Genomic DNA, 16745 nt, shown 5'->3' on the forward strand with positions numbered 1-16745 from the left:
ATAGGCTCCATTAGCCAGGCCCCAGGCCTGTGCCCCCACTCAGGCCTCTAGGCATGTGCCCCAGTCAGGCACTAGGCCTGTGGCCACTGACAGGCAGTAGGCCTGAGCTGCAGTTAGGATCTGTTGTAGTGTAAGTGACTTTGGCATAAGGCCAAAGTCACTCTAGTGTGGATAGGCAGGTGCTAGTGTAACACCCCAATAAGGGTTAATGTTTATACATAAACTAAAATGTTATATGGTTGTGATACAGTAAATGTAGCAGATACCAAAAGTAATATTAGTAGTTAATTAATTATTTAGGAAAAGTATTAATGTGTTAATACCCCTTATTAATAGAATATTGTGGACTGAACACTGTTTACCCCTTTCCTGAACTGACAATGGACTTGTCCTCCTAGCCCATTAGGGTGGACTATACCATATACCCTGCTTTAAAGGGGAGAACTGTGAGGAATATTCCAGAAAGGAAAATATACTCTGACAGTTGGCAGAGCCCCTGCTCATCAGGAAACCCCAGAGGAGGAACTATAGAGATGCTCAGGGGAAAGAGCGTTAGGTGTGTTGTGGATAGGGGATGAGGAAAGCTGAAGTGCAGCAGAAAGGACACTGTGTAGCAGTGGTGGAGAGAAAGTTAAGGCAGCAGAGCTGCGCAGCTGGAAAGTGTGTGATGCGTTGCTGTAATTAGGAGAATACTTACCAAAAGGGCTCCGGTGATTTCCCGAGGTCCCCTTGAGCAGCGGTGACAGAGGCGGTGACTGATCCAAGCTGTGATCGATAAAGAAGAGGGTGTGGTGAGTGATTGTCCAGCCCCAAGGCAGCACAGTACAGTCTCCTGCATATCCCACAGATCAGCCCAGAGATAGTCCAGCCGGAGACAGCCTACAGGATGGCCCACAGATAGCTGTAACGCCCCTGCAATAACCTCATAGCCAGCCTAACACCTCTCCCGGCTAAAGAAAGCATTGTGTGTAACATTCACCTCATCCAGGCAGCAATAAGCAGTACCTACACTGGCATTTGGGGAGAGACTCTAGTAGTTAATACTGCACACAATACCCAAGTCGTCCTTAGCTACAAGTTAGGAGGAAGGGAGTAGTGGCTGCTGAATCAGCCCCAAAGCTGCATATTACAGAAGTGGACTGACACTTATAGAGACACTTGTGGCAATTATACTGCTAAGGGAAAATTGCTTATATCATTCTACTCAGGATATTCCAAAAATATTGCTAGCTTCTGTCATCTATTATCAGATTATTTGACTTTCAAGTTAAAAGTCAGCAGCATTATTATGCAAGACTTACCTTATGTATTCTCTTGACTTTGGATTACAAATACACAGAGAGTTGACCTTGCAGCGTGGGACCTAAAAAAGAAAGAATATTTGTTATAAATAAGCGCTTAAAGAACAGGTGACTGCAGTCATAATAGGGTTAACCCAAGACTATTGTAGACATAAACAATTATTGTGCAATGATAACCTAGTTCTGGTAAAACGCTATAACCTGTTTTGATATTGTAACGGTTTGTTATACATTGCAGGTGAATGGATAGTTGCTTATTTGCTTGTTGCAGAATAGTACAACTTATGCTCTAAGTAATATTGTTATACATCAATATCTCACCAATGTTACGTGGGAAGAATCTCTGATGTTTGTATTTATATATTGATATTTTGTGCATAATAGTATCCTTGATTTCCATCAGTTCCTTTGAGAAAAACGGAGTTCCAGCTTAATAAAATTACTCTATTATTTTTCCTCGTGAGTTATTGTGGTGAGCTGTTGATAATTGCTGTTGCAAGATAACCTGTAAGGATAAAGATACTTATCTGTGAGAGTATCACATTTGGCGTCACGAACAGGATAGGAACAAGATGTTGGATATCCAGACTCCTGTGTTAACTTTGAGACGGAGATTGTTACCCATGTCACCCAGGCAAAGAACAATGGCATCACCAATCACAATGCCTTACTACCCTGGAGCCCCATGGTTGCCAACTTATTCTGGGAAAGCATGTACTCCAGGTAACAGTATATTTAAGGACTTCAAGTCAAAACTGCTGTCACTATTTTGCATAGGTTCCCTTAATGAGCCACAGAAGGTGGAAATATTGATCGGACAGTTAAGAGGCCTAGCCCTTCGGGAAGTAAACTCTTGGTCTACTGAACAGAAGAAGAACGTAGAAGACATATTTAAAAAATTGTCCACTATTTTTGATTTGCAAACTTTATCTAAACTTAAAATTAACTTCTATGGAAGAAAGCAACAGCCCCATGAATCCTTAAGAGAATTGGCTCTCAGTTTGCAGGAATCACTCAAAGAACTACAGAACTTTGACCCCCGTGAAAAACAACAAGAGGATGAAACATTGACCAGTCAATTTATAGAAGGAGCTCTCGGGGATGCAGTGCGTACTACATTATGCATGGTGAGATCACAGAATACAACTTGCCCTTTCCCTGAATTTAAGGAGACTGTTATCAAAATTCTGGGACTGAATACATCTTCTGAAACTACCTCCTCCTTATCAGTGGAAAATTCTGAGGCCAGAAGTCCCTCTAAAATCAGCTATAATGAAAGAAAAAAACCCATGGCACCCAAAGAGGCAGTCATACAGCATGCTCAGTTATCCTCCTGCCCTGACCAAAGTGAAGTATTAAAAAGCAAGATTGAAGAATCTATCCAGAGTTTTACAGAACTGTGCAGGGAGGTGGAAAACCCAACGAAAGAGCAATTGCTTCCTCAAGAACAACAGAAAGGTTATATCGAAAAGAGAGCCAGGAATTCGAGAATAAAACGGACCTACCAGTTTGACGCACAGGGATTGCCAGTATGTCAATGCCGTAGACAAAAGGAACATGTTCAGTTCAACTGCAGGCAACATGAGAATTTAAACTCAAACCCTGAGGCAGAGGATCAGTGCTCAGGAAGCACAGCAAGAATTGATCAACCTGTGGATGACAGACAAGATATAGGTCCAGAAACAGTATTGCAAAACCAGGCTAAAAATGTTGGTGTACCTAATGCAGGCAGTGTTCTGCCAGCCAGCACAAGGAACATTTTGGGTCGAGTATTATGGTTTAATATCCAACGGGGTTATGGCTTTATAAACCGTATTGACACCAAGGAAGATGTATTTGTGCACTAAACTGCCATTAAGAAGAACAACCCCAGGAACTTCTTCTGCAGTTTGGAAGAAGGAGAGTTGGTGGAGTTCAATGTGGTGATTGGAGAGAAGGGCACCAAAGCTACTAATGTAACTGGTCCTAATGGTGTTTCAGTGCAAGGCAGCAAATATGCAGCAGGTCGCAGTCCATATGCCAATGTCCCAGTGCAGAGAAAATCAGTTGGGAGGACAGTTGAACAAAATGTAGAGCAACAGAGTGAAGTGGTGCAGCAGAACCTACAGGATACTAACAAACCACAATCTCTTCCAGAGCCAGAATACCAGATTAAACCTAGAATGGATGACACACATGCCGGTAAAGTTCACTACAACCAGCCAGATTTTAAAACTGTTGAATATAAGGAAGACATTGAAAGAGTTGCCCACTCAACCACAGCAGAGAGGTTGGGTTCCCATGAACTTAATTGCCTTGGTTCTTTTATGCTAAAGTCTGAATCTATTTTATGTGAAGAACCATATATTTCAGTTAAAGAGCCCTTCTGTTCCATCAGAGTACAAACTTCCAAATAGTAAATATATTGAGATAAGTTCCAGTGAAACAGCATTAATTATGCACCAGATTTTGAGAAAATTTGGAATGAGAAACAGAAGTGCCCCATTTATACAGTATAGGCATTAGATTGAACATAAATGTCAGAATAAGTACTGCTTTTGTCAATATTAATTGTAAAAAGTGTGGGTTTTTTTTTGAGTGCGTGTGTGTGTGTCCACAAATATTAGACTGTTCTTTATTGGATGTTGTCTGTTGTGTGAGGACACACAACGTTCCAGCGGGGAAGTAATGTAACACCCCAATAAGGGTTAATGTTTATACATAAACTAAAATGTTATATGGTTGTGATACAGTAAATGTAGCAGATATCAAAAGTAATATTAGTAGTTAATTAATTATTTAGGAAAAGTATTAATGTGTTACTACCCCTTATTAATAGAATATTGTGGACTGAACACTGTTTACCCCTTTCCTGAACTGACAATGGACTTGTCCTCCTAGCCCATTAGGGTGGACTATACCATATACCCTGCTTTAAAGGGGAGAACTGTGAGGAATATTCCAGAAAGGAAAATATACTCTGACAGTTGGCAGAGCCCCTGCTCATCAGGAAACCCCAGAGGAGGAACTATAGAGATGCTCAGGGGAAAGAGCGTTAGGTGTGTTGTGGATAGGGGATGAGGAAAGCTGAAGTGCAGCAGAAAGGACACTGTGTAGCAGTGGTGGAGAGAAAGTTAAGGCAGCAGAGCTGCGCAGCTGGAAAGTGTGTGATGCGTTGCTGTAATTAGGAGAATACTTACCAAAAGGGCTCCGGTGATTTCCCGAGGTCCCCTTGAGCAGCGGTGACAGAGGCGGTGACTGATCCAAGCTGTGATCGATAAAGAAGAGGGTGTGGTGAGTGATTGTCCAGCCCCAAGGCAGCACAGTACAGTCTCCTGCATATCCCACAGATCAGCCCAGAGATAGTCCAGCCGGAGACAGCCTACAGGATGGCCCACAGATAGCTGTAACGCCCCTGCAATAACCTTATAGCCAGCCTAACACCTCTCCCGGCTAAAGAAAGCATTGTGTGTAACATTCACCTCATCCAGGCAGCAATAAGCAGTACCTACACTGGCATTTGGGGAGAGACTCTAGTAGTTAATACTGCACACAATACCCAAGTCGTCCTTAGCTACAAGTTAGGAGGAAGGGAGTAGTGGCTGCTGAATCAGCCCCAAAGCTGCATATTACAGAAGTGGACTGACACTTATAGAGACACTTGTGGCAATTATACTGCTAAGGGAAAATTGCTTATATCATTCTACTCAGGATATTCCAAAAATATTGCTAGCTTCTGTCATCTATTATCAGATTATTTGACTTTCAAGTTAAAAGTCAGCAGCATTATTACGCAAGACTTACCTTATGTATTCTCTTGACTTTGGATTACAAATACACAGAGAGTTGACCTTGCAGCGTGGGACCTAAAAAAGAAAGAATATTTGTTATAAATAAGCGCTTAAAGAACAGGTGACTGCAGTCATAATAGGGTTAACCCAAGACTATTGTAGACATAAACAATTATTGCGCAATGATAACCTAGTTCTGGTAAAACGCTATAACCTGTTTTGATATTGTAACGGTTTGTTATACATTGCAGGTGAATGGATAGTTGCTTATTTGCTTGTTGCAGAATAGTACAACTTATGCTCTAAGTAATATTGTTATACATCAATATCTCACCAATGTTACGTGGGAAGAATCTCTGATGTTTGTATTTATATATTGATATTTTGTGCATAATAGTATCCTTGATTTCCATCAGTTCCTTTAAGAAAAACGGAGTTCCAGCTTAATAAAATTACTCTATTATTTTTCCTCGTGAGTTATTGTGGTGAGCTGTTGATAATTGCTGTTGCAAGATAACCTGTAAGGATAAAGATACTTATCTGTGAGAGTATCACACTAGGCCTGTATTATTCAGGCCCCTAGGCCTGCAGGTGAGTAGGGAAGGGCTTTAGGGCCCATATTGTTGTGGTTTGGGTTAAGAGGTGGACATGCTCCGTGGCAGTCCCCTCGTGGGTCGCCAAGTAGTTAACGGGAATATTTAGAGTGTGTAAGCTGGCCTGCTCTAGTCAGGAAGGGAGTAGTTACACCTGAGAATAGGCAGAGGTTTGAAGAGACGGTTTGTGTTTATACTATACCTTGTACGGTATTGTAGCTGTTTTCCGTGCAGGGCATCTCTGTGTATAGTTGTTAGTACTGTTAGTTTGTGTCGCACCACACACACACACACACACACACACACACACACACACTTAGTCAGTTTGAGGGCTATGTGATGTAGTTACCTAGTTACGTGTTACACTAGTAAGCGTTAGGCCCTGCACGGTGTTATTATTTTGTGTGTATGTCCCGGCCAAGTGGAGCTTGCAGTGAGTCATCGCTGCTCACCACCACGGCCGCCCACCCGCAGGTCTCCGACCTCAGCTGACCGACAGATGAAAGGGAACCCCCCTCCTCCAGGTAACAGCGGGCTGTTGGCTGCACAGTGAGGAATTCACTTCAGCCATTACACTGCAATGTGTGGGGGGATAGGGGGGTGGGAGTGAGGAGGGGGGGGAGAGTGAGGGGGGGGGGCGCCGTGACATGGGCCTGCTCCGGGTGTGCTGGCTGCACTCTACACCACTGCCATTAGGTACAAAATGCTCTGTTCCTGGACTTCCCTGCAATGGTAGTTACAGAGGTAGGACTCCAGCACAGTCCAATATTCAAAGAGGGGGGTTACATCAACTGCCAATGAGTCCAGGACAGTGATGTTTGGGGTGGCAGTAGGTGTGGCTCCCCTTTTGGAATATTGGACTGTGCTGCAAGCTTACATCTGTAACTGCCACTGGCAGGGAAGTCCAGAAACAGAGCATTTTGTACCTAATGGAATGGGTCATGTTGGAGGGTATGCATCAGGGGCTACTTCTCAGGTAATGACATGTGCACGTTATACTAACATGTACCTTTGCTGTAAGTGACCTCACATACAATATACCAATTACCATCTATTTTCTACAATATTTAGGGGAGTAGTCAGAGACCTACAGGTGAAGCTGGTGAAGCTGAGCTATCCCTTGCTGAGTTCATGCTGGTAAGTACATTAGTCACATATTGTATACCAGCGGTGTAAAAATCATGGGTCTCCAGGTGTTGTGGAAATACACGTCCCAGTATGCCCTGACACACTTTCAGCAATACATTCTATCAAATTAGTGCCAGAGCATGGTGGAATGTGTACTGGAGGGCAATGAGTTTGACACCGCTATTGTTCACCTATTCCTTTTACAAGTAAAGCTCAAAAGAGCAATGTACACCCATACCTATACATTAACATATACCATTAAACCATGTAAGTATAATTACAAAATATTCACATACAATAAAACACAGAGACCTTGGTATGTGTAAATACATTTTTACTCATGTATGTGAAAAATAGGCTCCTTTAGGTGGCCCACACATTTAGCATGTCTTTCAAACAACAAATAACAAGTGCTTAGTAACATAGGGGGGGATTCTGTAAAGCAGAAATGCGGTAAAAACCCCGTTTACGTTTACGGGGTTTTTACCACATTTCTATATGCTATATGGCCCCTCTGCAGTGCCAGCGCTGCGGAGGGAATCACCAGCAAAAGCTGGCGATTCCCTGCAGAGGCCAATGGGCTTCTTACCGCAGCGCTGTTTGAGGGATCCATCACGGATCCCTCCCAGTATGCCCTGCGGCCGCCGCGTCACTCTGCGCATGCGCAGATGGACTCCCGGGTCACAGACCCGGAAATCCAGTGCCGGCACCGCATCGCAAGGGACAGCTCTTATCGCAAAAGCTGTCCCTTGCGTTAATAACCGCATACGTTAGAGCATATGCCGTTATATATAAGGCGAATGTTACAACATCCCGCTCATAGATAGAATTGAGTGAAGTGGGTGAGCCACTCACTGGTGTACTGGTGTACGTGAGAGGACGCGGATTACTTTACATGTATTCTGCATCCACTCGTGGGGCTCGCTACGCTTGCTGCGCTCGCCACACTATATAATATCAACTCCATGCGTAGTTGGATAGTTGGGGTATGAAATCACCCATGGATGACTATACAATTAAAAATCTGGTCTTTACAATGAAAAATTACATTGCATTGCATCGCATTGCATTGCATGCCTTAAGTAGTGTGATGCGATGCAATACAATGAAAAAATCGGGCGCCCAGATATTACACAAGTACCCAATTGTTTTTTTTACAATATAAGTGACTGTTATAATAAATATTGGTACTTGTGTATTATCACGGCGCCCATCGCATCGCATACCACTAATTAAGGTATGCGATGGCATGCGATGGACCCGATTTTAGCCTTTTCCCGGGCTGAGTATACAATTTTAAAATCGGGTCACATCGCATGCCATTACAATGGCATGCGATGCAACGCAATTTGCCATTGAGTCCCATGTTAAATGGCACCCCCAGACCCGATTTTTAATTGTATACCCACCCTGATGGGTAATAAATATGTAAAATGCCCCCACATTGTTAATGGCCCCCCACTATCAACGACAACCCAAAGCGTGGCGAGCGTAGCGAGCCTGCGAGGGGCGGCGGTACGCGTCCTCCGACCTTTTCATACCCCCACTATCCACATCGGCGTGGAGTTGATTTATAAAGTGCCGAGCGTGGCAAGCGCAGCGAGCCCCACGAGGGGACGCGCATTACTTCACAGGTATACGCGTCCCCTCGCGGAGCTTGCGGAGCTCGCCACGCCAAGTCAACTCCATGCCAACGTGGATAGTGGGGGTATGAAAAGGTCGGAGGACGCGTACCGCCACCCCTCATGGGATCGCTGCGCTCGCCACGCTTCAGGTTGGCGTTCATAGTGGGGTGGCGTTAACAATGGGGGGCATTTCACATACTCATGACCCATGAGGGTCGGTATACAATTAAAAATCGGATCTGAGGGGGCATTTAATTTGAAATCGGATAAAATCGCGTCGCATCGCATCGCATCAATCATCGTACAATCATCGTACAATGCCCTGTGATGGAAATCGGGGGCGCCGTGATAATACACAAGTACCTAAATATTTATTTAGCGTATAAACTGGCCGCAAATCTGCTGTATGTAGGCATTTAAGCTATATCAACATGACACCTATGTTTGGGCCCACAGGCATGTTAACCTATAACAAACACTACTAAACTTTTGTCCAATACTAGCAGTTGGGGAACTACAGGGCCCAGCATCATCACCAAATTCTAACTCTGAGCATGCAATAAATGTAGAATGGAATGACCTTGCTGGGATATGTAGTTCCACAGCAGCACTATTGTTATGCTAACATTAAAAGAGAGCATTAAAGTTATAAAACATTGCAATGTATGTTGTAGAGGAAATGTGGGCTCACTTACCTGTTCTGGGTGGCGTTGCTGGCCTATCTGTATCGGCCACATGGAGGCCAAGAAGAACCTCTGGTGGGATGATCCTCTTTAACTTTCTCTCATAGGAGGTGTATGAGACACTTTGGGGCTTCCTCCTCCAGTCCGGATAGCCTGCTTCAGCTCAGTGGCCATTTTGGTCTTCAGCTGCCTTTTAATATCGTTAAAACGTTTCTTTACATTTCTGACGATACGTTTATGGTTGCTGACTGCATTGACCACCTGTGTTATGGCATTCCACATGGCCCTCTTGCGCTGTGCAGTGGTTCGGTTGCTATGTTTGCCCAGCAGCCGGTCATATACAGGGATAATTGCCCTGACTAGTGTGGCATTTTTTTCATAGGAAAAACGCACATTCCGGCCACTTTGGGCGTCCACTTTCTACCTCCTCCTCCAGCTCTTTTATGGCCATGTCCCCATCCTCCTCCAGGCCAGTCTCAGCCTCCTCCTCACCTCCCTCTTCATCCACCTCAGGCCAGTCGAGGTCAGAGATGTGGCCCTCAGGCAGCTCCTCCTGCGACTGTGTAGTGAAGAGGTCCTGTGTTGTGGTATGGGATGGGGATGCAAGAGAATCCTCCACCTCCTCCTGCTGGGCCTACTCCTCCAGGGTCCAGGCTGGGCCTGGCCTTGCTGTGGCCATGCTGCCTGCCACACTGCTGCCTCTCCCTCTGAATGTGCTGGGTGTCAGCATTCCTCTGCTGCCTATCACCTTAGCTCCTCTTGCGCTGCTGCTGCCTGTCTGTGGGCCACTGCTCCCTCTGCTGCCACCACTTGCTGCTACTCTTCCTCTGCCAAGCATACCTCCTCTCCTCTCCATCTCCTTACTCCCTATCAAAGATTAAAATGGCGCCATAGCCCCTTTATATAGGAGGTGTGATGCATAATGGAGGGGACTTAGGTGGGCCAATAGGTTAGGGAGTTATTTGTTATGCGGAGGCAGTTTTGTAATTCGCACTCCGGTTGGCCCTAAACTCGCACATTACAAATCGCACTTTTATGTGTCATAATATTGAAAAACATCGCATCTCTTCGCACTTTATCACACTTTTTAGCCGCAAATTCGCATTCCATTAAATATGCGAATTACACGGGAAAATGCGAAATTTAAAAAGGCGGTGTGGGGCGATATGGTGCGATTTCAAAAAGTGCAATAAAATCGGATTCTATTAAATTTTCACCCTCTATTTTAGATTTAATTCTCACAAATAGTAACAGGATATCAGACATACATACAGGATCCAGTGACCATCAAGCAGTATGGCTTATTATAAAGACAAGGTCCAACTCCTGTTACACAAAATTTTAGGAAGAGTCAGAATGGCAGATTGAAGGAACTTGGAAGTTGTGCAGGAGAGGTGGGAAAAAGTTCAATACTAAAAGCAAAATCCCTATATATCAAAAGGGTTAGTAAAAGCACCAGGGGTGGTGGGATGGGGGTGGTAGCAACAATTCCATTTCTGGAACATGGTACCAACATTTCTAGTTATGGCACTGGGTACAAAATTGGTTTTAATTATGTAAAATGTTAAATTTTTTTTTTGCCCTCAAATCTGTATTCTAACAGCAAAGTCTAGATTGTGTACATCAGGGGTGAAATGTAATAGGGTGAGATATTCAGAAAGTGAGAGATTTGGTAAGAAATCTCCAGGTGTTTTTTAAAGCGGCAATCATTTACTCTGCACAGCCAGTTTGATTTTGAAGTGTAAATGATTACACTTCAAAATCAAACTGGCTGTGCAGAGTAAATGATTGCCGGTTTAAAAAAACTGGAGATTTCTTACCAAATCTCTCACTTTCTGAATCTCTCATCCTATTACATTTCACCCCTGGTGTCAGTTTTTCAATTTTTGGTGAAATGTATTGATTTCTTTTATGGCCCAATTATCCAAGCAAAGGACTGGTTTTAAAAATGTGTTAACAGTCACTTTTACATAGTCTGCCTATGCTTCAATTTAGAGACACTATTTAATCATTCATATAAAACATATATAGGAGCGGATCCTGACCAAATTACCATTATCAGTGGCTTATTGAGGGCATTAAATATATGCAGGGACGTCACTAGTAATGTTGGGGCCCGGGACTGACCTTCAGCCCAGGCCCCCAGTGGCACCCCCCCTCGTGCGCGCCGGCACCCTGCCTCCCCCACCCCAATTACTGGTGTCGGCGGCGCAGCAGCATCTTCTCCCGGGACTCGGAGCACTCACTGCACAGTGCAGCCTGCAGAGCGCCGAGCCCCTCCGTTTCCTAGGCTCGGCAGGCTGCACTGTGTATTGTGCAAGCCTGGCCGCCAGGTGGGGGCATTTGTGCAGGTGCGGGGAAGGGGGGTGGTGCCATGCCACTGTGGGCAGCTGCCCGGGCCCCTCCAGAGGCTAGGGGCCTGGGACAGTTGTACCCCTGGTACCCCTGAATATATGTTTATATTGTGATTGTATGTGTACCCTTAAATGTGATTTACTTTTATCTTTAACTCCTCATTGGTTTAGCGCTATTTTTTTCTCTTTTTTTTCTGGTTTTAAAAATTTATTAACAGTTACTTTTGCATAGTCTGCCTATGCTTCAGTTTAGAGAAACTATTTAATAATTCACATAAAACATATTTAACAATTCCCATATGCACTCAATTATGTACACAATACTACTGATTGACAATGGCAGCTTATTCTTCTCCATGTTCAGAAAGTCATATATAGGTGTTGCGTTCAGGTTTGGTTAAACAAGTCATTATCTCTATTTCCTAGCACCGCATGAGCCTCAGATACTCCAATTCTTCTGCAGAAGTGTTTTTTCATTAATGCATTGTTTGCCTCTGCAGCAGAATAGCAGTTTAATAATGCATGATTTCTTTATTTCAACACAGACTATAACATCTGCATTTTTACAATTACTGTGGAGAGGTGGATGGGAATAATATTGTTGGAGGAAATTAATAGAGACAGCGGTGTAATGGATTTACTTTAAAATGGCTGTTGAATTCTTAAAGTTCCTTTTAAGAACACTCAATGATTCATACTCTGTAAACTGTCTTCTGCTTTCTTAGGAATGAGCTAGCTTAATTCATGTCAAGAAAGACCCACTAGGCCAATAGATATCAGAAGCGCTGTGTAATCCTTTTATAAATTATGCTGCAGCAGTAATTACTATTTAACAAAAAAAGGACAAAGTAATGATATGACAAAATATGTTTCCAGCGTGCCACATTGCTCATAGTGCAGGTGATATAAACACATTTTTACAAAGCAAAATCAATATATTATGCTACTTCAGTAACTACTTCAGTTACTGTTGCAGTCTTATATTCACAGTGTATACAGGGGGTGGGGTTGGTTACAGCGCTCAGTTTACCACTACATGGGAGCTACTCAGTGGAGTTGTCTAATCTCCAATTAAATGCAATAGGTTATCACTAACCTATATATGGTACATGTAATAATATTTTCAAAAGGTGAGCGCTTGGTACTTCCTATAAATACTCCTATGCACAGTGAATGATGCCATGGGACTACATCCTATAAGGGGTATTCAATAAGGGATTTAGACTGTCGGAACGACCTGACAGACAGAATCCTGGGCCGTTTTTGTTCCGTTTGACTGTAACTCGACAGGTGGAATTCATTGTTCAGACTGTTGAATGTTGGAAAGTCCGAGGATTGGCAAAAACGGCCACATATTGTCAAAAAATGGCCGTGAATTCAACAATCCACGTCTGCTTCTGATAAAACAGATCTGACTTGTTTTAAAATCAGATCTAATTTTTTGGAAACTGAATTCAATGCTGTCGACAATGGTATTGGATAGGTGAGGGGCGCTATTTCCTTTGGTGGAATTATCGTCCGGGATTGAATACACCCTAAGTCTTCTATCTCTCTCTTCAGTTCCATGTGTGGTTGGCTGGTCCCAAAGGTGTGACCTGGTAGATCTAAAGATCTGGCTTGAATGTATTATAGGCGTGGCCTACTTTGTCTCATTTTTATTTTGAAATGTCAGTAGATATGCACTAGGAACCATTCCATACATCAGTGAGGTCATTATAATCTACCGAACATGTGAATATTGCCTCAGAAAAGGTCACAGGTAGCTGTCTCCAATTTTGTAGATGACAAATGCATGTTAATGAACGTTACACACCTTGTAGACAGTATTTTTTAGATGCCACAAAAAATTTTCACGAACAATAAAATTATTATTATTTTTTTTTAAATATGCTTTCAATTTTGTTAACTACACAAAAGTAGTTGCAACTAATCAGTTAATATGTTCAGATCACAGATAAAATGGCGAACAACAAAATAAACAGAGGAAAGGTTAGACAGATGATAAAAGGGACAGAAGACAGGTGAGAGTGTCTTCTGCACAGTAAAGAAAGAATAGAAAAAATTTGAACAGATAAAAGAGAATGTAAAAGAAGACAAGACAGAAAAGACACAGAAAAGACACAGAAGATGAGAGAGGTAGGAGAAGAAGTCTAGAGAGATAGAATTCAACAGAAGAAGCAAAAGAAACAAGAGGAAAAACAAATTAAAAAGTAGAAACGTAAGAAAAGAGAAGAGACAGGAGAACACAGAATAGAGAGCAGTCAGAAAAAAAGTAAAAAGACAGAATAGAAAGGAGACAGAAACAGAACTCATGGAAGACATATGAGACAGAATATAAAGAAAAGAGACACATGAGGGAAGATATAGAAATTAACAGAGAAATAGAAGAGACAAAATAAAAGACAAAGGAAAGAGGGAAGGAAGGAAGGAAGTAGGGAAGGAAGTAAAGAGGGAAGGATGGAAGGAGGGAAGGAAGGAAGGAGGGGAGTAGGGAAGGAGGGAAGGAGGAAAGGAAGGAAGGATTTTAAATAGTGCACTACTGTGCAGACTCCAATCTTCCTTGTTTTAGGGAGGCTTTATGTCCTATCTCAAGATGGGTGTACAGATCTCTACTGGGCATGTGCAGGGGCCATCTTGTCTTTTTATTGCATAGTGTTAGAGCATCACAGTAAAAGACACACGTCTATTACTTAGCTCCAGAAAGACCTACGGTTACCTGCACTCCAAAACGACTCCAGATTATTTGCAGTGCTTTCCAGTGCCTACATACTGTAGACTTGCAAGTTGATGAGCTGTATACCTTCATGCTCTGCTGAAGCTCCAATCTGTGAGAACCAGTGTTTAGCAGTGAGCATGGCTGTACCTGCTATTATTAAGCAAGACTGGATAAATAACTGGGCTGATCATGGCCTCAGTCATCCGCTGGTTATGCACACACATAATTTCCTTTATTATGTATTAAAGCCACAGCATAGATAATAATAATATATAAGTCCATGTAACCTAAAGGTACAGATGATTCAATTAGTATCAGTGTTATTTGTTTTTGTGATAGAGGAGTCTCTGGGAAGGGGAGGAGTCAGGACTGGGAAGGGGAGGGGTTGGTAATGGGAGGAGTCGGGATGAGGGGGAGGGTCAAGATTAAACAGTAAAACCGCCCCCCCCACAGAAGAAAAGTCTAGATCCACCCCTGCATCATACTGTATGTTATGAGGATAGCTTAAGAACAGATAAGCCACATAAGGCTGTTGGACAGTGCTTTGTCCTGGATCACACTCATAGCTGGTTCATCTGTCCTAGATTCTGATTTGATATAAATGTGGAATTTTTTGTTAAATCCCACTTCAGCAGCTTCCCTTAGTACCATTATCCATGTATGTTATAATTTCTGTGCTGTTTGTGACAAGTTGCCAGTAAGTTACGCCTATTTGTGAGTTCTGATAAAACAGTATACACAAATCTCAATTACTCTCTCTGTTTTTACCAATCACAAGGCGTAAATTTATACAATCTTGTAATCTATAGGCCAATCATTTTTTTCAGGAACATTTCTCCTCTGAGGGTTTCTGGAGTAGAAAGTGTATACATAATTCTTATTAAAATGTGCCCCTCCTGCTATATAACATTTATGGATGCCCTTAATGATCCTACTGTACCCTGGTTATAAATCTCTGCTGCCAACATGCCAGTCTTGATGTATCATACCTCTTCCAGAGTCCGTCTGTCAGAGCAGAGAACCTTTAATGTTTAATCATCTCCAGCTGTTCTAGTTGCGGATTGTCTTCTTTGTTATAACTACATTTACTTATAGTCTTTTTTTATTTGATGTAGTTGTGAATAGAGTCCGATGTCTATCTGGGTATCAGAAGATGGCTTATGAGCTTGTACTGTTGTATTTTCAAATTCTTTTAAACATAATTTTTTTTTTTATTAATACTCCTCTTTAATGTATTGTTTGGTATCTGTAAATGTGGTTTTGTTTACTGCCTACTGAGTTTTGGTATTTACAAGGATATTACATTCTATAAATTGCCACAGTCAAACAGAACAGAGAATCTTTTTTGTTATAGTACTTTTGGCTTATCGATGGGATGCAATTTCACAGCTGTCAAATTACCGTTATATGCAAAGTATGTATAGTTGAATTGGATGTAGGTATGAATATATATATACCTAGGGTCTGTATGTATGTAATATATGTTTAGGGCTGCACATCTGTGAGTCCAGATGAAAAGGAGTCAGTTGGGAGGGGATAAGGTTAGTAAAGATGCTGTTGACAGTGTTTTAAGCCCATTGCAATGGCAACACACTCTGCTCGCGGATAATTGAATTAACTGCAACGACTGATGGTGACTTGCGTTTATATCAGTCTGATTAGTGTAAACTGGGCACTCTGGCTCTGCGTTTGCTCAGAAAACAGACCTTATGCATTTAAATGGAAATCTCCCACAAAACTATGACTGCGAAGATGGTTGATGTCATATTTGAATTCTGAGATATCTGGAAGCTTATTGTTTCATTTTTGCTCCTAATTCCTTTCAATTAAAAATAATCAAATATAATGCCTTTCTCTTCACCAGCCACAAATATTAATGCACCCTGCAGTTTTTATTGTCAGTAAACTTTCTGTTCAGAAAGAAACCTCCATTACAGTAACTTCTGTTTGATGAGCAGAATGTCCATAATAACTACAAGCAGCCATGCAATAGCTCCCCTCTTGGTGGCATCGATGACCATATTACCATCCTGTTGACTATAATCAGGCAGTCTGTGCTGAGGATATTTGTCTATTATGGATGCTGTTTCTGATTGATTAAGTTTCCTAAATTGTTTCTTTGGGCTAGATTCTCTAAGCTTCAAAAGTGATAAAAGGGAGAGTGATAAACAGACAGCCAATCGGCTCCTGTCTGACATTTTTCAAACACAGTCTGTGACATGGCAGGTAGGAGCTGATTGGCTGGTTGTTTATCACTCTCCATTTTATCACTTTTGAAGCTTAGAGAATCTAGCCGTCCATCTGTAAAACTACAAAACCTCGGAATGGTAACAAACAGGTTAAAATTCCATTAATATACTGTATACTTCCATCTCATTCCATAACAGCGTTGGTCAGAAACTACAAGCACTGATGTGGCAATATTGGTGAGTGGTTATACATTAGATGAATGTTCGGTGCTAAGAACCGTTTTTTCTCCCTTTGTGTCGCTTTCCTGAGAGTAACTGCCTATAAATATGTAGAAGATATCAACAGGCCATTTAAAAAAATATGTTATCCGTACATTTTCATGATT

At 42.3% G+C, this 16745-nt stretch overlaps 1 long non-coding RNA gene across 1 annotated transcript; it reads right to left on the bottom strand.

The window, feature by feature from the left end:
- Positions 1 to 568: 568 nt before the first annotated feature.
- LOC146007105 (uncharacterized) lies at positions 569 to 5152 on the bottom strand. Its single transcript, XR_014444237.1, has 4 exons — positions 5085 to 5152; positions 4481 to 4548; positions 1302 to 1363; positions 569 to 765 (listed from the first exon to the last, which is right to left on the bottom strand). It is a non-coding gene; the product is annotated as an uncharacterized LOC146007105 (long non-coding RNA).
- Positions 5153 to 16745: the final 11593 nt, after the last annotated feature.

Source organism: Crinia signifera, chromosome 6, assembly GCF_055691185.1.
Source record: "Crinia signifera chromosome 6, ASM5569118v1, whole genome shotgun sequence".
Lineage (NCBI taxonomy): Eukaryota > Metazoa > Chordata > Amphibia > Anura > Myobatrachidae > Crinia > Crinia signifera.